The sequence below is a fragment of the Dendropsophus ebraccatus genome, chromosome 14, assembly GCF_027789765.1.
Source record: "Dendropsophus ebraccatus isolate aDenEbr1 chromosome 14, aDenEbr1.pat, whole genome shotgun sequence".
Taxonomy (NCBI): Eukaryota; Metazoa; Chordata; class Amphibia; order Anura; family Hylidae; genus Dendropsophus; species Dendropsophus ebraccatus.
Window position 1 is genome coordinate 52507171 of NC_091467.1, and position 25855 is coordinate 52533025.

Here is a 25855-nt window from a genome sequence, read left to right on the forward strand (position 1 = left end):
ACTGACCAAATCCTGTATATTAAGAACAATAAAACACAGTACCAGATAACAAGTAACAAATAATTCCACCACATACTGGCTAACACCACCACTGCTACTGACTAACACTACCACATACTGAATAACACCACCACATACTAACACCGCCACATACTGACTAACACCAACATTGCTACTAATACCACCACATACCAACACCACCGCTGCTATTGACTAACACCAATGTATACTGACTAACACCACCGCTGCTACTGAATAATCCACTGTACACAGATCACTATCACCTCATCCAGTCATATAGAGGCTGACCCAGCTCTACACAGGCTCTGTACACCATATACATTACAGTGCAGTTATATCAGGTGACTCACAGGGGACGTCTTTTCTGATCAGAGTTCTTCCATTTTCATCTTCTTCTCCATCTGCCCTGGGCCAGTATGAGAACTTCTCTGAGCCACGAATACACAGAATCTGCCAAAGAAACATATTAGGCTCCTCACTCTGGCACCATCCTCATCTCTATACACACTGCACATCTGTATTGGCTCTTTTGTGCCCTCATTTAGTAGGTAGGCTGACTGTATGCGACCCCCCTTATAGTATATGCCTGCCACTGTGTAGGCTCCTTATAGATGCCCCCTCTGTGTATCCCCTCTTATAGATGCCCCCCATGTTGCCCCCCTTATAGATGGCCCCCTCCTCCCTATTACACATAGCGGTGCGCGGTTGGCGTCCGGCGATTATAGGTCAGAACCTATATCAATGATCAGCCGATGACAACGATCATGGGCTGATCGTTGTCTTTATTACACAGAACGATAATCGGCCGGATAGGGCCTATTCGGCTGATTATCGTTCCGTGTAATAGTACCCTTAGGCACGATTGGAATCTCAGCAAGACAATACATTTTTTTGTAACAGTTTTATTTTATTGGAGTAAAAGTTTTATTTTATTGGATATGTCGGCTTTATATTAGTAGCAAATAAAGTTTTTTACTCACACAAACAAAGAACTAACATTTAAATGAAATAGATGCGAAGCCAGGTAATTCTGCTACTAACATAAAATACTACAAAAAGTAACAGAGTCTGCAGAGGAATAACAGAAGAAGGAAATGATTGATCAGTTCTCCTATGTAGATAAGTCACACATCAGTCCAGACTGCACACAGGAGGCAACAAAATCTTCACACTTTTGAAAGAGATTTCACGACCAAGACGTGTTTCCCACAAGCAGTTTATGTCTAAGACAGTCTCTTATTAAGAACAATAAGTTATCAAAATGAATTTCAGGAATGTCCTTATCAATTCAACTAGCAAAGAAAAGAAAACTGGAAAAATAGAGGTGAATAAACAGTCTTATCCAACTGGGCCTGCCAGACTGTCTCGCATTAACAAACATTGCTTGTTGCCATGCAGGGCAGGACTATGTGTGCTCACATTCTGCCTGGCATAGCACCATGCCCCGAAACCTTGCATGCTACAAGATGGTTGACCTTGTGGAAGGGCATCTATGATTCAGGGTGAAATCACAAGCTGTAGATCTGAATGACGCAATCTGCATCTGTTCAGGAAGTTTTGCCTTAGTTATAAAGTAACCTGATTTTATAATTGACTCTAGATACATGGAACATGGTGGTCTTGAAAAAAACTCAGTCCCATTAGATACCTGGCAGGTGATGTTGGTGCAAGGAGGGCCAATGACCAAGTTTGGCCCACATCGTGTTACCAGGTATGTGTCACAATGTCCAGTATGTACACATACCGATGATTCCGGTGATTGTATGCACGTTATTGGTTTTATTTTCCCTTTTTGGTAATCCTTTTCTGGAATGTTTGTTATAATTAAAATTGTGAAAATCCTTAATAAAAAAATATATATATTTTTTTAAAAAGGTCACAGTGGTAAGAGTTTGTTTTTTCTCCTATTTTTCGTTACTTTGGCATATCACACCTTTCAGTTACAGTATCTTCTGCTTAAAGGATTTGTCCAACGAAAATCTTTTTTTTTTAAAATCAGCTGGTGTAAGAAAGTTAAATAGATTTGTAATTTATTTCTGTTTAAAAATCTCAAGTTTTTCAGTACTTTTCAGCTGCTGTATGTCTTGCAGGAAATGTCCTTTGCTTTTCAGCCTGACACTGTGCTCTCTGTTGCCACCTCTGCCTGGCCAGTACAAAGAGTCCCGGGTCACTGTGTCCATCAATCACTTGACTGCCTTCTCTCTGTGAGCGCTCAGATGGTCTGGGATACACAGGACTTCCTGTTTTTTTTTTAAGAAAAAAACTGTCAGAAAACAGGAAGTGCTGTGTTCTCGATGATAACTAAAGAAAAAAAAAATCTCTTTTCCCTTTTCCCTTCCTTGTCCATGCTAGCTCCCTTCCCTTTTATTCTCCTCTTCCTTTAAATCACATGTCTTTAAAATGTATACGAGCAGGATTTTGAACATAGATTACCATAAGTAATTAGATACACATCTCCCATGTTGGAACCTTGGCTGATTTAACCCCTTCTTTCCTTGATTTTGAATATATATTTTGTTCGAGCTGTTCCTGCTCATAGTATGACTGCTAGACCTTAGAGAAGAGACAACACAATTATTTTATTATTTTTATTTTCTTGTTGTCATGTGCCAATTTAACAAGTTTATGTTGTCTAAGAATTATTAAAAATGCAATTCTTTTTTTAAATGATCTTTTTATTAGAATTTTTGAAACAATAGAACATGGACAATAACAGTTGTCCAAAGGCAAGACTGAATGGAATGACAAAAAATACAATAAATACAGTAAATGTCCCGGGCTGCCCTAGAGCAAAGACATAGATCCTTATCAGAGTCCATAAGAATTGAACCACATCTCCGGTAGAGTTGTAAAGGAAATCCAATAGTCAAAAAAATGCAAAAAAAAAACTCTCACATGCGGTAGGAGCATAACGGTCTCATAATTATTTGCAGGAACTGGGGCCATAAAGGGCCCTTCCATCGTGACACCTAGTTTCCCTAGTGGTGACAGAAGGAAGTGTCCCAGCTAGGTCACTCTGACAACAATACCAGTCCATGCAATGGAGCAGATAAACAATATCCCTGATTTCATGCTTTCATCTGTTGCTGTTGAGTCCAAGAAAGACCGCCATCTAGCAAAAAAACTTTTAGTGCCTTGGGTTTTATGACTCTCCGCATAGATCCTGTGTATTCCGAACAATAATTTCAGCTGGGATATTACCATAGATATCTCCGGCACCGCCTTCACCAACCACTCATGGAACAGGCACCTCAGAACCACATGAATAACTATGTGAACAATTTCCAGAATTTTCTCCACCGGTCTGTCTTCCTCGGGATGGGAGGTCTTAGTTGGTAGAAGAGAAAATCCTGGAGAAATTAAGGAAAAATGTGATTCTTCACACCCTTTGTATTGCATAACCCTTTCTCTTCTTTATTCCCCTTTATTTTTTGTCTAAATAAATAAAAGTTTGAATAAGAAAAAAAAATGCAGTTGAAGACTAAATCGGTAAACGAGAAGTCTTCACTTTCATCCCTAAGGGTATATTCACACGGGCTGCGAGCCCGGCAGGTCCTGGCAGTTCCCATACACTACATACTCGCTGCGGTCTAAACGACCGCAGCGAGTATGTAATTATAGCGCCCTTAACCCCTTCTGCTCCCGCCGGCTCCCCCGCTGTAAGCAGCATACATTACCTGTCCTTGCTGCACGGGTCCGGCGTCCTGCTCTCCCGCACGGCCAATCAGTGTGTTGCCCAGCCGCAGCCACTGATTGGCCGGGCGGGAGAGCAGGACGCCGGACCCGTGCAGCAAGGACAGGTAATGTATGGTGCTTACAGCGGGGGAGCCGGCGGGAGCAGAAGGGGTTAAGGGCGGTATAATTACATACTCGCTGCGGTCGTTTAGACCGCAGCGAGTATGTAGTGTATGGGAACTGCCAGGACCTGCCGGGCTCGCAGCGAGAATCTCGCGGCGAGCCCGCCCGTGTGAATATACCCTTATAAAACAGCACAACATGCTTAATGGTTTTATACACACAGAAGCTTGACATTTGCATATCATGCACAGAGTTCAGTGATGTTTCGATCATCTTGTGGTCTTTAGCAAGCCATTGGCATGATAAAGACCACAAGATAATCTCTGTGCACAATATGCAATAAATTTCTGTTTGGACCCCTATCTTGGATGCCGCAGGACTTTCTTTGCATTGTAAGCAAATTTGTTCCACATTGGGGATTGTGACTTGTTCCAGTAAGCATCTGTTATTCCTACTGTGGCCCACTAGACATATCATTGAGTGCTTTTAGACTTTGCTTTGGTTGAGTTGTATCGTTCACATCTTCTATTGACCACATTGAGTAAACATCCACAATGCAGGGAGAAAACTAAGTGACCCTCTGTGTAAATGACTTCTCCAAGAGCCGGCAGGCAAAAGTTGTTTCAGTTAGAAAAGTATGGGATTCACAGGTCCTTCCCCATTAATTAAAGGCACAAAAAGCCTGGTTACTGAAAAATCTCTCCTTCTCAACAAAAATTGGTAAGTGTAAACAATACTTAAAGTGACACTGTCACCTCCTTTTTGCATTCTGACATCTCTACACAGGTGTAAAGGGTAAATTTATCGTTTTTCATACCTTATTTTATCTCATACGTCATGGTGCTTGTTCAAGTAAAAAGTCATCTTTTATCAACGGCAGATTGTGTTAAGTGGGCGGGGCCTCGCGACATTAGCGCCACTTAGCCCCGCCCACAACGACACCGTTTGCCCCGCCCCCTCGCCGACCATTGGAACAGGCTGGCCAAAAGGTCTAGACCCCACCCCTTTACATCGGCCAACCAATGGGCATCAAGGGGCCAACTGTGCCGTTGTGGGTGGGGCTAAGTGGCGCTAATGCTGCGAGGTCACGCCCACTTTATACAATCTGCAGTTGATAAAAGGACACTTTTTACTTGAACAAACACCATGACGTATGATATCAAATAAGGTATGAAAAACGCTAAATTTACCCTTTACACCTGGGTAGAGATGTCAGAATGCACAAAGGGGGTGACAGTGTCACTTTAAGGCAAACAACTTTCAGCAGATCTCATAAGAAATGTTATTAAGATGCATAAAAGGTAGAAATGGCTACAAAAGCATTGCTAAAGACCTGGGTGCACATCATCCAAAGTTATATAAATTGTCTACAAATGGAGTAAATTCATGGGCATGTAGCCCTCACTCCAAAAGAGACAGACAGACAACCAACTGGAAATAAAAGGCCGCAACTTTATGGTTTACATAAATAACTTGGTTGAATAAATATTTAATAAATAATCAAATAAAACCTGGAATGCTGAATTCATAATTAATTAATTAAGTAATAAATAAATAACCTTAAGAGTCCATTTACACAGAAAGATTATCTGACAAATTATCTGCCATAGATTTGAAGCCAAAGTCAGAAATGGATTTGAAAGAGAGAGATCTCAGGCTTTCCTTTATGACCTTGTGGCCCTATTCACATTAGTTTCATTGGGGCCATCACAGGACTCTTAGGGGTCTATTAGACAAAGCGATTTTTAGTTTTCTCTGATTAATGATAAATGATTGCAAACGAGAGCTTTTACAAATGACCTGAAATCATTCACCATAATACAATGGACGATAGTTGTTAGTTATGAATTTAGGTCACAATAACAAAAAAATCATGTGTACATACAGCGTGAGATGTGTGAACGATTAACAATAATTTTATGGGTTTTTTTTGTCTAATCTGTTTCTATTTTCTGACTGTAATTTTTTTTTTGTGGTCCTTGAGGAGTTGAGTTGGGTAACACTGCTTTACAGCAAGACCCATGAACCACTGGCACAATCCAAAGATTGTTCGGGTGGCCCCTCCCACTGCTCCTCGCACCCCCTCCCGATAGCACAGACAGTGAGTGGGGAACGAACTGACAGGTAACACAAGTTTTAGGCCTATTGGTGAAAATGTAAATTTTTAGAAATAAGGATTATTTTATAGATATAGAGGAAATGGAAAATTTGAAAAACATCAATCAAAAGTTCTTAAAAACATAAGATTAATATAAAACTTGATTTAAACAATAGGCAAATTTTTGATGACACGTCTCTTTTAAGCAGCAGTCACCCACTTTCCTGTAGATACAGATAAAATTTGACAAGATTGAGCAAGGTCAAAATAAAGCAATCTTTATCGGAGTCAGGAAAAATAATAGCACATATGGGTCTGTAGGTGAAAAAATACCAGTGCTATGACCCTTTAAATACAGGGAGAAAAAAAACAAGTAAAAAAAAGGCCTTAAGGGGTTAAAGAAGAAGTCCAGCAAAAAAACTACTGTGCAGGCAGGGGTGTGTGGGAACATAATAAAGAATCTATACTTACCAGTCCCCCTTAATTATAAATAAAATGGCCCTATTCTAACGGTTTTAGTTTTTTGCCTACGGGGCGTTTTTATTAATACCATATTTGTGTAGATCGGACATTATGATCACTTTTTATTATTTTTTTACATATATAATGTAACAAAAAATTGGTAATTCTGTCACTTTCCCCCCTCTTTTTGTTTACGCCATTTGCCATACGGGATGATATTTTAATAGATCGGACAATTACGCACGCTACGGGAAATAATATGTTCATTTATTTGTGGTGTAGCCCGGATGCGAGGCTCGACCGGTCACTTGCCAGATGGTGACGTTTGACTCCACTACAGTGGTGGTTAGTCAGGGATTAGCTCAGCCAGGTGTTATGTTGTTGTGACACCAGTGTCGGTTGGGCACACAGGTATGATGGCACACCTGCTTTTAGTTTAGATAGGCTGGCTATACCCTTTCACCTGTGGTCAATAGCCTGCCGGAATGTGAGGGGGTCCCTTGGGGACTTATTACGTTGGTGCGGAGTGGAGTTGTGACCCACCCGGACTATTGGTACCGCCACCCACAGAAAGGGGAGATGACCCAAGGAAGGTGCCGTTACTGTGTAGGTGCTGAGATAAGAATTACCGAGTCCCGTTACAATAAATAAACTCTTCTTTACTACAGGAATACTTGATACAGTGGTATACAATACTTTGGACTTGACTGACAAGACTTGTGCTGATAGCCTGAGAAGTAGAACAGTCGTGCTGGCTTGGTTGCGTGCTGAGAAGTAGAGTAAGCTCAGGGAAGTAGAGAGGAGGATGTCGAGAGAGTCCCAACCCAATGTAGTACTGTGCTTTGCCGGAACTTTAGAGTGGCAGACTCAATGAGCAGAGCGCCAATTGGAACGCACGGAGGAAGGTAAGAGACCTCCGGCGGTCCGGCACAACGATCAGGACCCCCACGGTCACACAGCGGGGGTCACGATCAGTAAGTGACAGGAGCTGCTCCTGTCACTTACACTTAAACATCGTGATCATGCCGCATTTAAAGGGTTTAGCAGGATAAACACCCAGGATGTACCTGTATGCTCAGGGTCGTCTGGTGACAGGCAGCCAGGGCGTACAGGTACAACCAAGGTCGTCTAGGGGTTAAGAGGGATCTACAGGTTAATAAAAACAAGACTTAGGCCTCATTCACACAACCGCAAATGCTGTCCGCAATCGCAGACCCGTGATTTCGGACCTGTGTAGTGGTCTGCAATTCACGGACCACTACATTCTAGACGGTGGCCCTTTGCGCAACTGCTGATCAACACTACAGCATGTTTTATTTTATTTTGCGGAATGCAATTGCGCAAAGGATAAATCCAGAAGTGAGAATAGCCCCATTTAAACAATGTGTTATAACTTTCTAAAAAAAATGTGGATCCGCAAATGCGGACGAGTGAATGTGTGGTGTCCCACCACGGGTGTTGCTTGTTCTTACATCTCTCGCAAAAGCCTGTACTTTAAAGTGTCAGTGTTGGTGAGGTATTACTTAAGTTTGCCACTAGATGTCGCTAGTATATGTATTGTATACCTAAGTATTGCACAGCTGTGGTGTCTAAAGGATTATTGTTTCTGTGATCTGTGCACCAATGAGAGCTCTCTCTACCTATCTCTATCCTTCTCTTTTCCTTGCACTCTCTTCTCACCCACTCACAGCACACGTTACTGATGCTGTAGGAAGTTGTCACATGGAGAGAGGAAGTGTAGCCACACCTTAGTGAGTCTTACTTTGGATTCTGTAGAGGACAGACGCACATAAGAACGCTCACTACAGCAGTCAAGCTGGGCCCCGGCCTATGCCAGGTCCCCTGTTATGTGACTCACACAACTAGTCCAGTGTAGTCTAGTCTAAGTTGTGATAGGGGATGGACGCACATGGGACCAGAGAGCACTTCTTTCTTGAAAGCAGCACCTCTATACACAATGCAGTGCTCAACGCACACTTAGAGAAGTCAGGGATCATCCCAGCTCACGCAGTGAACAGGTTTAAAAGTGCAGGACAGTATCCTGAAGAAATAGGAACTGATCCAGATAGAGTACGTAGGCTTCTAGCAACTTTGCAGTGTCACCAGGAAATCTTGGCCACTCTGTTCATTCCAGGTAACAAGGTCTGGGGCTTGTGTCACCCTTTAGGATAGGTCGCCTGACACTGGTGGGCAATAGGTGGTGCAAAGACCAAAGAGTCAAAACACAAGTATTCTCTCTACTTTCAAGTATTCTTCTTATTCTATACGAACTGGAGAGAATGGAACGGCTGCACATCCCATCTATGGCTGATACTAATGCCGCTAGGCCTATATTAAAAATCAACACCAGAGTGTCTGTATATGAATTGATCAAGCCATATTGCCCCGTGTACCACCGCGCAGGTCCTCTGGTCCACACGGATCCCTACGCTAACTCCAACCCCGCAAAGCGTTCTTCTTATTCTACTTCTCAAGTTCTGGCAGAGCACAGTACTACTAGTACTACTTTGGGTTGGGTCTCTCTCGACATCCTTCTCTCTACTTCTCTGAACTTCTCCTTCCTCTCAGCATGCAACTCAGTCAGCACAACTGTACTCCTTCTCAGCTCTCAGCACAGATATGGTCACTAAGGTCTAAAGTAACTTATTAAGCTGAAACTTACTGTGTATCACTGTATCAAGTATTCTGGCAGTAAAGAAAAGTTTATTTATTTTAACTGGATCCTTATCCATGCACCAACACAGCCATTCCATAAGCCTTGGGTCATCTCCCCTTTCTGTGGGTGGCGGTATCAATAGTCCAGGTGGGTCACAACTCCACTCCGGACCACTGTTATAAGTACCCAAGGGACCTCCAAATAGCCCGTCAGGTTACTGACCACAGGGGAAAGGGTATACCCAGCCTCACTAAAATAAAAGCAGGTGCGCCATCATACCTGTGTGCCCCAACTGGCACTGGCTTAACAACAGTATACAACCTGGCTGTGCTATATCTCGACCAACCACTACTGCAGTGGAGTTCTATTCAACATCTGGCAAGTGACCAGTCGTCCACCACACCGGTGGAGCACCACAAATGAGGCCTTAGAATTTCTCTCCTTGGATGTGTACTCCATGTTCTCAATAAAGGCATGAACAGTAAACTTTCATTTTCATGAGAGGCTTACAGTGGTTTGCAGGGCATTAATGCACTGCCAACATACAAACCACTGTGAATTTTCTTGGTACAAGCAGTAGTTGGGACAGTGGAAGCACACCACAGACTTCTGTATATGATAATTTATGTGGTTGGGGAGCATTATTAACTTTTTTTTAGAACTAACTTTTTTTTCTATTTTTTACTTAAACCTTGCCAAAGTGGAGCTACATTGTTTGCTTACCACAGATACAAGACATTTGGCTGTTGTCATTACCACCTTCAGAAACCAGGACATACCTCTATATCCAAGCAGCATTAAGTATGAAGAAAGCTTAGGGCCGTACTGAAGAGCAAGTGAGCGCCGACCTGTCAGGTCATCGCTCGCTTCCTTCTCATTCCCCGCTCGCTGTCTGTGCTAGTACACACACAGACATTGAGCGAGTAGGAGTATGTGTGTGTGTGTGTGTGAGGGGGATTACAATTCTTAGATTGCCCATGTGGCCCATAGAAGAAAGCGGCGGTCTGCTTAACTATCTTAATGGTACCACAAACCAATCACAGACTGCTCACCCGGTATCATGGCAGTTCCAGGCCTTTACTAGGGCTCCATTGCTGCGGTGACAGACCTCCTGCTACTGTTACAGGCTATGTGGGTAGGTCACTAGTAGAATGGATCTGTATGTGGATTTGAGTAATTAGGGGAACTAAAAAAGTATTTATTTCTTTTTTTTTAATAAAGTAATTTTTTTTTGAATATCTAAAAAAATAAATACATAAATAACAATCACCTACTTTTCCAATTTTTCAAATGAAACAAAAAAAACGCATATTTGGTATCACCAAAATAAAAAATACTGTTACTGATTCTGCACAGTGAACAGTACAAAAAAAAATTCTACATGCCAATGCAGTAACCAGGGGTTGCTAGATGTTGTATAGCTGGGGCAAGATGGTGTTGTACCGCTGAGGCACTTGTCACGGTGGCCAGGAGGGGTATGCGCCCACCCATGGATGTACTGACACACACTTTTTAATAGAACAGGTTTAGTGCAGGTGCAGCAGTATTCACTGAAGCTCAGATAACAGGTTTACTGTAAAATCTTAAGTGCAGTACACGCAATACAGTCTCTAAGCTTATAATACGCTGACTTGACTTTAGTTACTCGGCGGTGGTGACAGTGGACTGCCCGTAAGAGGTGCAGGGCTCTATCCAGGCCTTAGGGTACTCAGCTGAGGGCTATTAGATGAAGAGTACCTATGTCCATGGGAAAGAACATCTGTCTATGCTATCCTGTGGGCACTGAGTGACACAGAGTCAGGAACATAGGCCCACCTAGTAGGAGAAGCTAGGTGGCAGGATTACCCCTAAGGAATCCTAGCAGCTTGCTGTGAAGTTTTCAGCTAATAGTGCTTAGCCAGCCACTGATTGAATCCTGGTGTGATCTTTAGCATGGGAGGAGTATGCCGCCCAGTGTGGATAGCATTTGTCCTGTACTGTCTACCACAGCCTCACCGCAAGGTGCTTTACCCGTACATAGCTAGAAGGCAAGGTGTGCTGGAAAAGATAAAGTTCTGCATGCACACCCTGATTTAAGACAGCAACCTGCAGATAGGTCCTGTCCTTCAGGCCAAGCCCTGGAAGGATCCCCTTAGCAGGCCCTCTCAGATACAGTCTTGCTCACTCAATACTCTGACTAAAGACAAGCCCCAGCTAGCTCCAACCCCAATATACAGTATATAATAAATGTTAACAAATGTGTGGTAACCCCCCAGATGATGTAGCGGTGGGGCGGCTGGTCACTAGCTAGATGGAAGTGTGACGCCACTACTTGTGGTGGATGGCCGAGATACAGCCGGACCTTAAGGGTTTTGTCACGTGACGTCAGTGCCTGTTGGGCACACAAATGTGATGGCACTCCTGCTTTTAGAGTGTAAGGCCAGTTGTACCATTCTTCCCTGTCGTTGTTGTCCTGTTGGGTTGCTGCAGGGTCCCTTGGGATAGTGAAGTCACAGGTGTGGTCGTCACAGATGGCCAGTGTGGTGTAGTAACCCTCCCGAATAGTGGTAGGACCTGCCACCCACAGAAAGAGGAAAATGTCCCAAGGTTGCAGTGCAAGTGCTGTGCAGGTGGTAGCAAGTAATCACAGACTCAGGTGGTAACGTTGACTGGGTTTACTTCTTGTAAATGTGCAGCAGATAATACAACGAATCTTGAAATACACTTGATACAGTTCCAATAAATACACAAACACAGAACCATCAGATCTGTGGGATAAGTGTTGAGTAGGATGTAGTAGAGTTGACAAAGTTGTTCTGAGGTAGTAGAGAGGAGAGTGCCGTGAGAGTCTCAACCCAAGTAGAAATGTGCTCTGCCGGGAGGTTGGAGTGCATAGAATACTTGTAGAAGAAGAAGAAGAAGAAGAAGAAGAAGCAACCTGTGCCTGTGTTTTGACCTTTCCTATAGTCTTCACACCACCTGATGCCCACTAGCTTTGGCAGAACTGTACTTACGGGTGACACAGGCCCCAGACCCTGTTTCCTGGGATTAGCGGAATGGTTTGGATTTCCTAAGTACACCCGTGTTGCAAAATAGAGTTCAAAGAGTTTACGCAACTTTGCTCCACCCAGATCAGTTCCTAGCTCTTTGGCTCTTTTGTGGAACCTGTCCTGCACTGTAGTAACTCCTAGGCCTCGGCGTGGGTTGAGGTGATCTGTTGGCTAGTCCTCTCTTAAAGGGCTTAGCAGTGCATCACACAGCTTGTGTGGTGCTGCAAGAAAAAGGTTTGTACTGGAGCTCTGCGTCCTACCCATGCAGGGTACTGACTAGAACTCGACTTGTAGAGGGGACCTGGCAAAGGGCCAAGGCCCAGGTAGAACCGCTGTGGAGAGCTATCTGAGTTGCGTCCTTTCTCCACCGTAGCTCAGCTAAGACTCCTCCTTCACCCAAGGGACTAACTTCCTAACCAGTGTGTAAGATGCGCTGTGGTTGGGTGGAAAGAGTGCAATAGAAAAACGGGATAGAAAAGAGATGATAGGAGAGAAGAAAGGAGAAATTCTACTGGTTAACAGAATCTGGGACTTAAACAAACAAACAATAACCTTTTAGACACTTCAGCTATGCAGCTTCTAGACCTTAGTTATACGATACAGCAACATCTAGCGGTCATCTCTGGTAACACTATAGCTGTGACAAGACCACAAACAAGTACAGACTTTTATAAGGGGTGTGAAGGATAGCAACACCCGCAGTGGGACACAACAAATGTCCCCCATAGTACCGACCTATACCTGCTCATATTAAAGCAGTTAGCACCCGCTATATGGTCTTTACAAAGTACAATCAGTCCAACAAAAAGTAAACCCTCATATTGCTTTGCAGATGGAAAAATAAGGATCTTTTGGCCTGTGCCTTACAATTAACCCATACAGAGATGTCTAGTATGTATGTTGGATATTTTACCAATATGCACATAACATGAAGAAGGACATTGTGATGTATACTCACCCTAACATGCTTATTTGGCTGAACTAGAGTGATATGCTATTATTTATATGGAGGAATGAGGATAAATGTATACTAGACATCTGTGATGGATGGAGTTCAGCCTCCCTGATCCATGTTGCACCCAAAGAAGGAGATCATGTGGCAACAGGGTCATTACCATATAATCATATAGGAGGTTTGATGTATGCCAGTGTCCATGTTTTGCACTGTACATTCATAGCCCTGGTATTTGGCGTTGTGCTCACTCTGGGGAGATAATAGCGTGATCATAGTTTGCCAAGGAAATAAATCAAATCCATTCTACCCTTCTTCTCATGGGTACCTGCTGATCCACAGTCATGTCTAAGCTTTTCTTTACCTAGTTTACTTACCCTGACCCATCAGGCAGACGTCTCCTCAGTTGCGTCTCTAGCCCTATGCTGACCCAATTGATTGCTCCATAATCCTCTTCATACCACAGGTAATGGCACATGAGTGTGCACATAGGCCCGCACCTTATCTACGAGATAACTTATATCCCTTATGCTTCAGCCCCTTTCATATCCTCAATATTTCTGCTTTCCTCATATGTCTATCACCTGTTTGCAATCTTTATAATGTCCTATAAAGTCATAGTGTGAACAGCTCTGCAGGAAGTGAGGTTCTATATAAGTCCAGAATGGCGGCCGTGCACCTGTGAGCCCCGGCATTCAGCATGAAGTATTAGTGAGGTCCTGACAGAGACTGATGACTTACACAGAGGTTTTATTTTACCAATTTATTCTCACATTTACACCCTGGGTCTAGGTACGAGAAGTTCACGCCTGCCATGTTTTCTACATTTTGGCCACTGTAGTATTTTAACAGCTCAGAATTTTCTGGAGCACATTAACAACACTGGTGATACCCCAGCATAGAGACTTATACAGTATACCTTACCTGATCACCCTCATGAGGACTCATTTACCAGGATCACTACCTCCTCTAGTAGATCCTTTCTTTCACACAGCAATATTTCAGTCCATATTTTGCATCAGACTTTGTAAGCCATAAAACAGGAAAGAGTCTGAAATACAAAAGAGGAGCAGAGCCTGCCATTATAGGTTTCTTTGTGTAGATTTCACTTCTATTTTTTGGCTTTCAAATACTAAAGTGATGATCTCTGTCTGATTTTGCTGTAAATCCATGTGTTAAAAGGGTACTCCGGAGACAATAAAAAAAAAATACATTGCTTTAATAAAGTTATATTATTTTGTACTTTGCTCTTCTTCTAGCACAGTGAGCACTGTTAGCAACCACTGCTCACGGTGCAGAGGCTGCCAGACACAGCAGCTCCCCTGCCACAATCCTCAATTGCCGGGCTGGTGTCCATTGCCATCCTCGCTCCTCCAGATGCTGCTTCCTTATCGCCATAGCTGCAATGCTACCTTTGTCCACTAGGGTGTGTGCATGGCTACTTATCTTTGGCCTGTTCTCTGGTGTCTCAAACCAGCACTGTCTGGTTCTTGCCACCAACCCCTACTCACACCAGGGCCATGCATGTGGAGTGACCTGATGTCCCCTAGCCACCAAAGTCCAGCTTCCAAATCTGGGAGCGAAGGGTGAAGATAGAGGACTTTGAGACTCCCTGGTGTGGCCCAAAACCAAACAGGTTTAGTTTTAGGGATCACGAACTGGAGAGAGTGGAACGGCTGCACATCCCATCTATGGCTGATACTAATGCCGCTCGGCCTATATTAAAAATCAACACCAGAGTGTCTGTATATGAATTGATCAAGCCATATTGCCCCACGTACCAACACGCAGGTCCTCTGGTCCACACGGGTCCCTACGCTAACTCCACACCGTGTCGGTCAGTGACCGACACCCCCGCAAAGCGTGCACGTGCAGGGAAGGGAGGCCATGGAACGGCCCTGCAACCCCAATGTCACAGGACCAGACCCAAAAAGCCCCACCAGAACGTTAGTTTTAAGGATATAAGCACATGGATTGGAAAATGATTTAGCTAAACTAGATAAATTGTCAAAACAATGGAAACTGCAGTTTAATGTTACTAAATGTAAAAAATGTACTTGGGGAGGAGGAATCCTCTATCCGAGTATCATATCAGCAGTTTTGTGTGCAAACACTTCAGAAGAGAAGGATTTAGGGGTAGTGATTTCTGACAGCCTTTAAATGAGTCACCAGTACAACCAGGTAGGAAAAGCAAATCGTATGCTGGGCTGTATATATATAATGGTATGCTGGGTTGTATAGCTAGAAGTATAACCAGTAGGAAGAGGGAGATTATGATCCCGCTGTATAGAGCTCTAGTGACATCATATCTGGAATACTCACCTACAAAAAGATATTGATAAAAAGAACAGATGCAAAGACGGCTACAAAAATGGTGGAGTGTGAGAGGCATAAAACATATCAGGAAAGACTTAAAGGAGAAGTCTGGTGTTGGGGGTAAAAAGTCATTACAGGCGGGGAAATAAAAAAGACACTATACCTACCACTCCCAATGCCCACGCAGCTCCCTGTGATTTTCTCCCTGGTTCTGGGTGCGTTACGACCCGGGTTCCACGTCAAACATGGGTAGTATTTAGCCCGCTCAGTTGATCAGTGTCTGCAGCGGTGTCCCACACCAGTCACTGACTGGCTGAGCAGGAAATCCCTCAGCCATGTTGTGAGGTAGCCAGCGGGGAGCTCAGAAGACAGCTCTTTGAGGGCACTGGGTCAGGTGACTATAACTTGTTTTTTATTCCCCCCCCCCCGCCGCCTGCCCAGTATGTTTTTTTACTTCCCCGACGGACTTCTCCTTTAGGGGTCTAAATTTGTATAGTCTAAGGGAAAGAAGGGAAAAAGGGAGATCGGAAAAGGAGGGAGATGATCAAAATATTCAAATGTATTAAAGGCCTAAATAAGGTTCAGAATGGTAAAACTGAACACAAGAATTAGAGGGCACAATCTGAGGTTACTGAGGGAAGATGAGAAGCAACATAAGAAAATATTGCTTTACTGATAGAGTAGTAGATGCTTGGAGGAAACTTTCAGCAGATGTGGTTGGTAAATCTACAATAACGGAATGTAAACCTGCCCGAGATAAACATAAATCTATCCTAAGATAATAAGAAAGGAAACAATATAGGGGTGGACCAGATGGATGGACTAGGGGGAAGGGAAGCTTTTTTTGCTGACAGTCTTTAAAGGGGTAGTCCTACCCTGCAGTATAATCTGTGTACGGCCGGGGGGGGGTTTGAAATAGAAGCCAGCAGTGACCTACCTCCCCGGTTCCAGTGGCGGCTCCCGGATCCGTCCCGCGGCTGGTTCCTGGGGCTTGAGACGTAACGTCTCAAGGCAGCTCAGCCATTCAGCGGCTGAGGCGGGACTCCGCTACGACCGCTGAATGGCAGAGATGCCTTGAGACGTCACGTCTCAAGCCGCAGCAACCAGGAAGCGACCGCGGGAAGGGGGTACGGGGCAGAGCCATCCAGGAGCCGCCGCTGGAACCGGGGAGGTAAGTCACTGCCGGCTTCTATTTCAACCCTCTCCCCGCCTGTACACAGATTATACTGCAGGGCCGGAGTACCCCTTTAATGTTTCTGTGGATATAAGGTCATGAATTTGGGGTGTGAGGGCATGGATTTGTAGGTATGAGGATTTGGTTTTACAAATATAAGGACATGAATTTGTGGATAATATAATCTAGATTTGTAGACATGAAGACATGGATTTGCAGATAGGAGGATCTGGCTTTCTGGATATGAAGATCCCGTCAAGCCATGTACATCAATGGAAAACATCTGCCTTCAGCCTCAGTTAGATGCATACATTCTAGCTCTTTAAACAGGATAAAATCTATACGTGAATAATGGGAAATAATAATAATAGACAACCCTGTGTGCACCTAGACTAAGACCATGGATTTGCATCTATGAGGATTTGGATTTACGAATATGTGGACCTAGAATTGTGGCTATAAGAACATGGATTTGCAGATGTGAGTATATGGCTTTGTGAATATGAGGAGCAGGATTTATGAATCTAAGGACATGGACTTGTGGATGTTAGGACCTTGACTAGTGAATATGAGGATTTCTGGTTATGATCCAATTGACCTGTAGATACAAGGACCTGGATTTGTGTATATGACACCTTGGATATGTGGAGCTCTCATGATCTAGGTAATGTGACCTATCCTAATAAACAGCAGTACAGGTTTACAATTGATGTGAGTCGTCTTCAGACTTTGAACGTAGTTGCTGGGAAATTACCAGGATATTTTGTAAGCTCCGGAGTCCCTTGTAAACCTTAACAGTGCGCCGTGGGACGTGGCAAGAGAAAAATAGTTTACCTTAGCAATTACAAACAGTGAGTGAAACCAGCGTGATTGCAGCAGGGAGGGAGCAGGCGGGCGGCATGGTACTGCCAGTTACGAGAGGTGTTTACACACTCCACCTCGGGCCATAAACCGCACCGTGACAACTTCTGTTAATTGCAGGCCACTGACACGCCGGCTTTAAGGAAACCTAAATTATAACTATTAACACAAGGTATGAGTAACGCTCCATGATGGCACAGAAGGCCCCAAGGACTGTGGATTAGTCTGCAATGCAGTTATATACTCTAATGAGTACTGGGATTGCCTTAACTATAGCAAGTGACAGAGACAAATTACTACTGGGTGTTTATATAGTTATAGCAGTGTCGCATTCCTATGCTGTTCTGCTACACAAACACATCTCTGAATAATCATTACACAGGACGTATCAGCTTATATGTCCTCCTAACCTCATCCAGGGGATCAGACCCTAATAATTTACCTGCATGTTTACCACATTCATTCTTTGCTTTTTCAACCCAAATTTCAGACAAAATTTTTTGGTTGTGTGTTCCTAAAAAAAGGGCCCAAAAGCATAAAACATAATAAAGGTTAAAAAGACAATAACAATTAAATCCCCTGCCTTTCAAGTACTTCTGTGTTGTTCTCTGCCTGTCCTGTAGTGATGATGTCACCTACATCAATCATTGACTGCAATGGACGCCTGAACGATATACATGATGTCATCACAGCAGAACCGTCAGGGTTCGCCAATTATTTTTATTATTTATCATATTTTTTTATTTATTAATTTGTTAATCCCAAATAGAGATGAGTAAATTTACAGTAGGATAGAAGCGAAGCGCTTAGTTCCTTTGTGCATTCTGCTCATCAGGCTGTGGCTCTGAATTCTGCTCCGCTCCATGCCGCTCCTCGCTGGGTGCTGGGAAAAGATGGATTCAATCCTTTTCTTTAAAAAAAAGAAAGAAAAGGTGGGTACACTGGCACATATGGGAGTCCAATCAAGCAACAATTATTGCATCAATTTAATTGATTTCAATGATTTGCATTGAAGTCTATGCAATAATGGACATCATTTGCACACAGAGTATTAAACTACGGACGTCTTTTGAGGCAGACGTCAATAAATGTTTATGACAATTATTTTCGGATTACTTTTGAAAACAATGGATGTTATTTTTTTGTTGTTCACACACAGTTTTTCCTTTTACCATCTTTCCAATTAAATTCAATGCACTTTTCAATTAAAGACCCCCCCAAAGGGCAATCAGTCCACCTGAACTAGAATTATGACCCAACAGCCGTCATTGCTGCCGTCATTGCAGCAAAATAACAGATGTGATTTAAAAAAATTATAAACAGGCAAGGAAAAACAGGTTAGTGAACTCTGCTTTAGGGCTAGTTCACATGGAGTAAAAGAGGCGGAATTCCACCTCTTTTACTCTGTGTGAACTGGCCCTTAGAAGTACAGAGAGGAGTAAGATTTTACTATAATGTAAAGATGTTGAATTCATAATCAATCAGGCCAAGGAACTAAATGTGACCCATTTGCATGGATTTCCAGGGCACCCAATTTTAAGGTCTGGTGGATCTTTTATGATTTATACTGAAGGCTCCTCTTAACTTTTTTAAGTATAGAGAATAAAATGCCCCAAATGTTTTAACATAGACTGGACGTTCTGCACTATGCTATATATACTTTAGTCCTGTTCTGATGTCATCATAATGTTTGATCCCTGAATTCTGATGTACGAGGAGGACGCGATTGACCTTCTGAAACTGTTGTCTCATCCTTATGAACACCGATGACTCTAATAATGACTTTCATTTGTTGTATCATTTGAAGAGTTGAATTTTCGTTCATGTTGTAGCCTTGGTAATACTTTTACATAACGGTTGATTAACTCTGTGTTGGATCTTGAGACCTTATACTTGTTCCTGGTGGCTTCATGGTATTGACACTAACCAAAACTAGTATTATATTGGTTCATACATAAAAAAAAAACCTTCCATACTTGGAAAAAATAGCTTGTTGACCCTGGTAATATCAGTGGGACCCAGTCAGGGTCTCCTTGACTCTCCCCCGACAGCTGTCAGGCCAGTGAAGGATCAGGCATGTTGGATTTTGTTTGCCCAATCATTTTGTTCTCTGGCAGCAGCTTACCCTTCAGCACATATCAACAATCAACCGAACCAAACGTTCATGAGTAATATGGGATCAGGAGGGGTACTCTGGGCTCATTTACACTGGGATTACATAACCCTATCACACTAGCTTATAGCCAGTTGGTCACACCCATACTATTAAATCGGGCAGGCTGTTTAGCACCTTCTATTTGCTTCAAAGTCTTTGACACCCAATTTTGCCCCAACATCACAAGATCAGACTGCATTCTGTAAAAATGATGAACAGAAGATAATGGTTAATACACAAGATCACAACCTCTGGCAAAGGTCCTTATTGCCTTAAGGGCTAATTCACACGTCCGTTGTTCTGTCCGCAATTGCGGACAGAACATGAATCCAATGTTATCCTATGGCCCAGTTCACGCGTCCGTATGTGTATACGGGGCTGCGATCCGTGCCGCAAAAAAAACGGACATGTTGTAATGCGGACCGTTTTTTTGCGCCACGGATCTCTGGGGCAATGATGTGTGAAAAGTAGTGCGCCATGAAGTACGGAGCACTACGGATACACATACGGTAATGCGTGAATGTGGCCTTAGGTCTCTGAAGAGGAAATTGAGTTCACAGTATATGCACTTTTCTCACAATATATGCACTTCCTATTCTCACAAGAACAGAGCAGGAAGCTGTTGACTTCTTTGGTAATAAAATAAAAAAATTAGTAAACTTTGGCAGCTGCTCCAACTTCTGAATTGCTATGTATGACCAACCTTAAAAAGTACCAGTCAGATAAGCCATGCGGCCCTCACTGAGGGGGTATAGCATCAGGACAGAGACAATGTTTCCAGCGGTCTGTCACTTATTCTGGGATGTAATGTAGGTTAAAGAATATACTCCTGAGGACGGCAAAACGTAATTTTTTTGTTATTGCTGATTTGGTCCCCAAAACAACTTTCTAACATCTCATGAAGACTATTTAACTGCTACCCAGATGAAGAGGAGCTAACTATGCTCTTTCATTGTTAGAGGTAGTAACAGGGAGGAGGTTCAGCTCAGATAGAAGACAGAGGGAACAGAAACCTTGGAGGACAGCTCACACAGGCTTGAGAGGGGATCAGATGTAAGGCAGTCTGCTGGGGAAAGTCATACAGACTGTACAGAGAAAGTACAGAGAAAACAGTTGTACAAGGAAAAATAATTTAACAAAAACCTGTAATGTTTTTTTTGCACTATAAGTACAAGGCAAGACTTAAAATATGCTTTCCGTAAGGTGTCTGTAGCTTTAATCAGCTTTGTAAATCCCAACTTCTTAGGGTCTGTGTAGGGATGCAAACGAGCACTGATCAGCAAGATCAGCACTTGCATGCAGTGCCTTTACAAGGCACAATATATTGCTGTATCGTTTGTGCAGCCACTAACTTTCATTGTTATTGGCTGCACATCTCATGTTTACATATAGAAATGTTCATCCAATAATGATAAATTTTACTGCCGCACAAAAAATCCAATCAGCTATTTTCCCACTCATCGTCTGATCGCTAGTCCTTTTACATGGGCCGATTTTCAGCTGAATGAGCATTTCTAGGAACGCACGTTAACAATTATTGACTCATGTAAAAAGGCCCTTAGAAAGATCACAGATTATGAAGATCCTTCCCGTCCCAGCCTGGGACCCCCAGTGATCAGCTGTTATCTGTGTGGAACCTGCCAGGAACTGTTCAATTTCTCTGCAGCGCCACCACGGTCAATATCAAGCAGTACGCAGTGTTCAATGATACCAATAGGTTGTCGGGCTAATACAGAACTGTTCAGCTCTCTGGCCAAGAGATGAGTTACATGAGTTAACCTTTCATTAACCTTTCCCTATTACATGGCTGGATATTGAGGAGTAAGGGTCCTATTCCGCGGGCCGATGGGGGCCCGACCAATAATGTAAACGAGCGCTGATCTGCTAGATCGGCGCTTGTTTACTGGGCCTATTCCATGGCCCGATAATTGCTACCGATGTCCTTGCAGCCCTTGTTTAAACACCATACTTTACCTAAGCATGTTGCAGGCCTTCTCCTGCACTCCCTCTTCCTCCCGCTCCCGAGCACAGCAGCAGCTTCGGTGCGGCCTGTCTTAGCTGACTGACCGTTCACCCACTCACTGGCCGTGGCAGTCTTGGCCAGTGATTGGCTGAGCGGTCTGTCAGCTGACGCACTGAAGCTGCTTCTGCGCGCGGGCATGGGAGGAAGAAGGAGTGCAGAAGGTCTGTAACATGCTTAGGTAAAGCATGGTGCTTGTGAAAATGTTGGTCGCCCGACGTGCATTGCTATTCCATGCAGTGATGCGCGGTTGGTGCCCGATGATTTTAGGTTTGACCCTAGATAAACGATCAGCTGATGACATCATCATCGGCTGATCATTGCCTCTATTCCACGAGCAATACAGTCCGAATTGGGCCGATTCGGCCCATTATCGCTGTGTGGAATAGAACCCTAAGAGAGCACCAACCTGTCAGATCAGCACTCGCTTCTTGCTCCTTACCCGCTCGCTGTCTTTGCTATTACAAGCACAGACATCAAGCATGGAGAAGTGGAAGGGGGCACGAGGAGCTGCGGGGGGATCTTCGGACTATGTGGGTGGCCTATAGAAGAGAGCGGTGGTCTACTGCTGCCACTCCTATTGCATGGAGCGACAGGCAGCAGACCAGGATGCAGAACAATTATGCATGTCGGCTGATCATTGCCTTTCAACTGAGCTATTACACTAAACGATTATCATCCGAAATGGCTGGTAATCAGCCAAGTACAGCTGATAATCGTTTGTGTAATAGGACCCTAACTCATATCCCTATGAGTTATAAGTTATATGGAAATGGGACAATCCCTTTAGCCCCATTACTGATATTGAGTGCAGATGTAGCAGATCTATTAGTCTATGCAAGTAGAAGATGACCTCAATTGACCTACATGGAAGCAGCCATTCTCCGACCACAGTGAGAAGTCACATCTCCAGGAAGGAATGGCCGGGTCTTCTACAATCTTTAGTAATTCATATGTGTAGCTAGACTGATCATTGGTTGTCTTACCAAGCTATGAAGATAGATATCAGTCTGTGGTCAGGGAGACACTGGTGTGTTGGTGCATGTAACAAGTGTCATGATGCTGGATCAGCAGTACAAGACCAATGAAAATATTCAGAGCTGCCACATAACACAACAGTATAAGTGTAATAGAGGAGGCTAGACAGAAATCTGGGTAGTCATGGAACAGCAGTAATGGTTTCAGGCTGCTGTTATGATGCTAGAGCAACATAGTAACACGTGAAAATAAAGCATATTAGTTTTTCTAATATAATATGATATGATATGGTAAGATGCAATAATTTAAAGTAGACCTGTAACTGATCTCCCCATTACCAAGGTAATAGAAAATAATTACATTGTATTATTGACTTAAAACAATTACATTGTAGCACTAACATTCACCTTTTATTAAAAAAAAAAAAAAGGATCTGAATGCATATTCAACACTGCCATCTTCTGGCCACTGTGAGATATTGCAGAAAACATCTTCCAACCTGCAAGTCTCTAACTACTCAAGGCTATGTTCCCACAAAGGTAAAATGATGGCCGTCTTTCTGGACAGTATTTTAGCACCAAAAGACAGCCATCTATTTATAATGATAGCCACAAATAATGATCATGAACATTAGTTGCCGCCGTCATCACCAAAAAATGGCCGTCTTTTGGCGCTAAATTGTCCAGAAAGATGGTTGACATTTTCCTATAATGGGAACGTAGCTCAAAACTACTATGTTCACACTACGTAAAACAACGGCCGTTGTTTTCACCGGCTGGACTTTTGCGACTGAAACTACAGCCATGGAATTACGAGCGTATGGGCTAGTCATGAAACTACGGCCGTTGTTTAATTTAGCTTCCTAGCATGTTTATAAGCGGAATAAAACAGGTCATTTACTTTAAATACTGCGCCCAGCCCGAGAAACAACTCAGAAAACTTTTTACATCAAAATCAAGTTTAATCCGGCAGATATAAGTTTTACGTTCGCGGCCGCATTGAAATCCACAGTCGTTGTTGCAGTATTACCGGCCGGAAATAATTGACATGTTAATTTATCACAGGGACGTATAAACAACGGCCGGTATCTGATACGTAGTGTGCATTCAACAGCTGTAGTTACACTGCATTGCATTCATAATATGGAACCTCAAAACAATGGCCGTAGTTTTGCGGCGAGGACTACGGCCGTTGTTACGTAGTGTGAACATAGCCTTAGCCCCATAAAAATCAACATTTTTTTTAAAACATGTAGATTTTTCAGCATTGTGTAGGCATTGAAGTCAATGGGAGTTGGATTTTCATGTCATCTGGATGTTGAAAATTACAGCAGATTCTGAATACAAATAGATTTTAGCCATGTAAATAGGCCCCTAGACTGGGGTTATCCTGGATTAGAAAAACACAGCTACTTTCTTTCAAAAACAGCACCACTCCGGCTGCAAAAACCCTGCAAAACCCACACCCAAACTGAGGACAAGACTAGTGCTGCTTTTATTTTTTTAAGCCTGGATAACCCCTTAATTTCCGGAACACCCCTTTAGCTGATACAGATTGTGGGGAAATGAGCTAGTTCCTTCAGTAATATTTCCTTCCCTTTCTTTATTCAGATCTGGCCTTACATATGGCTATGGAAACAAAAGTATGTTTTATGAGTCCTTCCTGCACAGTGGTCACTACTCCTTTTATCTTGTTAAAATTTGTGCACAAGAAAAGGCTGCGTGCATAGGCCCACATGGAGTCCAGGTGTCACTGTAAGACGTCCCCACAAGGATTTCATTCTTCATTAGATGTCATGGTTGTGGCATTGAATATCTGCGACAGGCTTTATAAAGACCACCATGCACATTAGACAAGATTGATGCAGATTTGCAATATCTCTTGTGGGTTAAAATCTCCAGAGATTCTCATGTGGGTTCATAACAATTGGATCCAGCTCTGTGGTCAGCACCATGGACAACACATTGAACATCTCATGTAGTGGTGCATCCCAGGGCCATTCCTCATTGTTGGTGCGAATTTCTGTGTTAATAACTTTTAGGCCACATTCACACAACGTATATTTTGAATTAATCACGGACGTTCTTGCAATTTGCAACAATGGCCATGATTAATTTAAAATATGCTTTTCACTGAAGTCAATGGAATCCCGCCCGAGTGTATACAGATAGTATACTCTCTGGCCGGGATCCCTAATGGCTGCCAGAAAAACTGCCATGTCAGTTTTGTGCGGCCGCTATTCGTTAAATAGCGGCCGCACAAAACTGTCAGTTCACACAATGAAGTGTACGGCTACGGCCACACTCTCCATTGTGTGCAACGGTAAATTCGGATGCGGGCCCGCATCCCATTTCAACATAAATTAAGTTCATCCGGCCAGCACTGCACTACCGGTCAGGATGATGTTCACGGACACCGGCCGTTCTGTGACACAGCCGTGTCACAGAATGGCCGGTGTCTTACTCTGTGTGAACCTGGCCTTAAATTAAAAGGGCAAATCTTGCAGAACTCGACTTCTGAGACAATTCTTTTATTCTATGATATGCTATGATATGCTATAAAGGGTATTTTTCTATTGAATTCTACAATTGGAAAAAAGTTATGCTTGATCCAATATGGCAGCTTTCAAGATGGCGGCCATGTCCCTGACATAGCCTATAAGATACGCCCCCTCCCCATTACATGTTGGGGTATTCAGATAGGTAAATTTTCCTTTTATTTCTGAAATAAAAGGGTGTCCAGAGACTTTTGACTCACCCTGTACAGCCAGAGACCGTAAGCTCTTTGGGGCAGAACACTTTTGTTTTGACCAATGTTTTATGAAATATAATAACAATATATACATCGATATAGGATATAGAGGAAACATGCTCAACAATAGAGCTCCTTCAGGCCTTGTCACTAAATCACTGTGGTAATGTTATGCGGTAAGGCTTTGGCTAGATTCTTGTTCTCAGCACAGGCATCTGGAATATAAACATGCTCTCAGCCTAAAGGATTTTTACACGTTTCGAAGTTCCTTATTTTTTTCGTTCAAAGCTCCGTTACATGAGATTTACAGCTGCTTTAAGGCCGCAGAATCTTAGAGAAGCTACCAATTATGTCACGGAGGGAGCCTGGGAGCCAGAAGCATCTTTTTCAATGAAATACACTGCATATTTTTCCCAAGATCAAAGCCAACCCAGACGTGTGGTGGGAATGATGTCTATCAGACGGTCTTCTGGTGAATAATGTCATTACAGACACCAGCTTTGCATAAACTGGACCTGCCTTTCATTAGGCTTTTAAAGGGCCATTAAATAAAAAAGGACCAGATTGTTTGGTCTCTGGGAGAA

At 43.1% G+C, this 25855-nt stretch overlaps 2 long non-coding RNA genes across 2 annotated transcripts in view; one reads left to right on the forward strand and one right to left on the reverse strand.

Moving 5' to 3' along the window:
- Nucleotides 1-2634: 2634 nt before the first annotated feature.
- The window catches only part of LOC138773119 (uncharacterized), a 78571-nt gene continuing 55350 nt past the window's right edge, over nt 2635-25855 (reverse strand). The window contains exons 2-4 of the long non-coding RNA XR_011359879.1: nt 18153-18277; nt 13941-14067; nt 2635-3371 (exon numbers count right to left, since the gene is read on the reverse strand). This is a non-coding gene — a long non-coding RNA (uncharacterized lncRNA). The remainder of the gene's footprint in view (nt 3372-13940; nt 14068-18152; nt 18278-25855) is intronic.
- The window catches only part of LOC138773118 (uncharacterized), a 28450-nt gene continuing 19167 nt past the window's right edge, over nt 16573-25855 (forward strand). Inside the window, exon 1 of the long non-coding RNA XR_011359878.1 lies at nt 16573-17539. This is a non-coding gene — a long non-coding RNA (uncharacterized lncRNA). The remainder of the gene's footprint in view (nt 17540-25855) is intronic.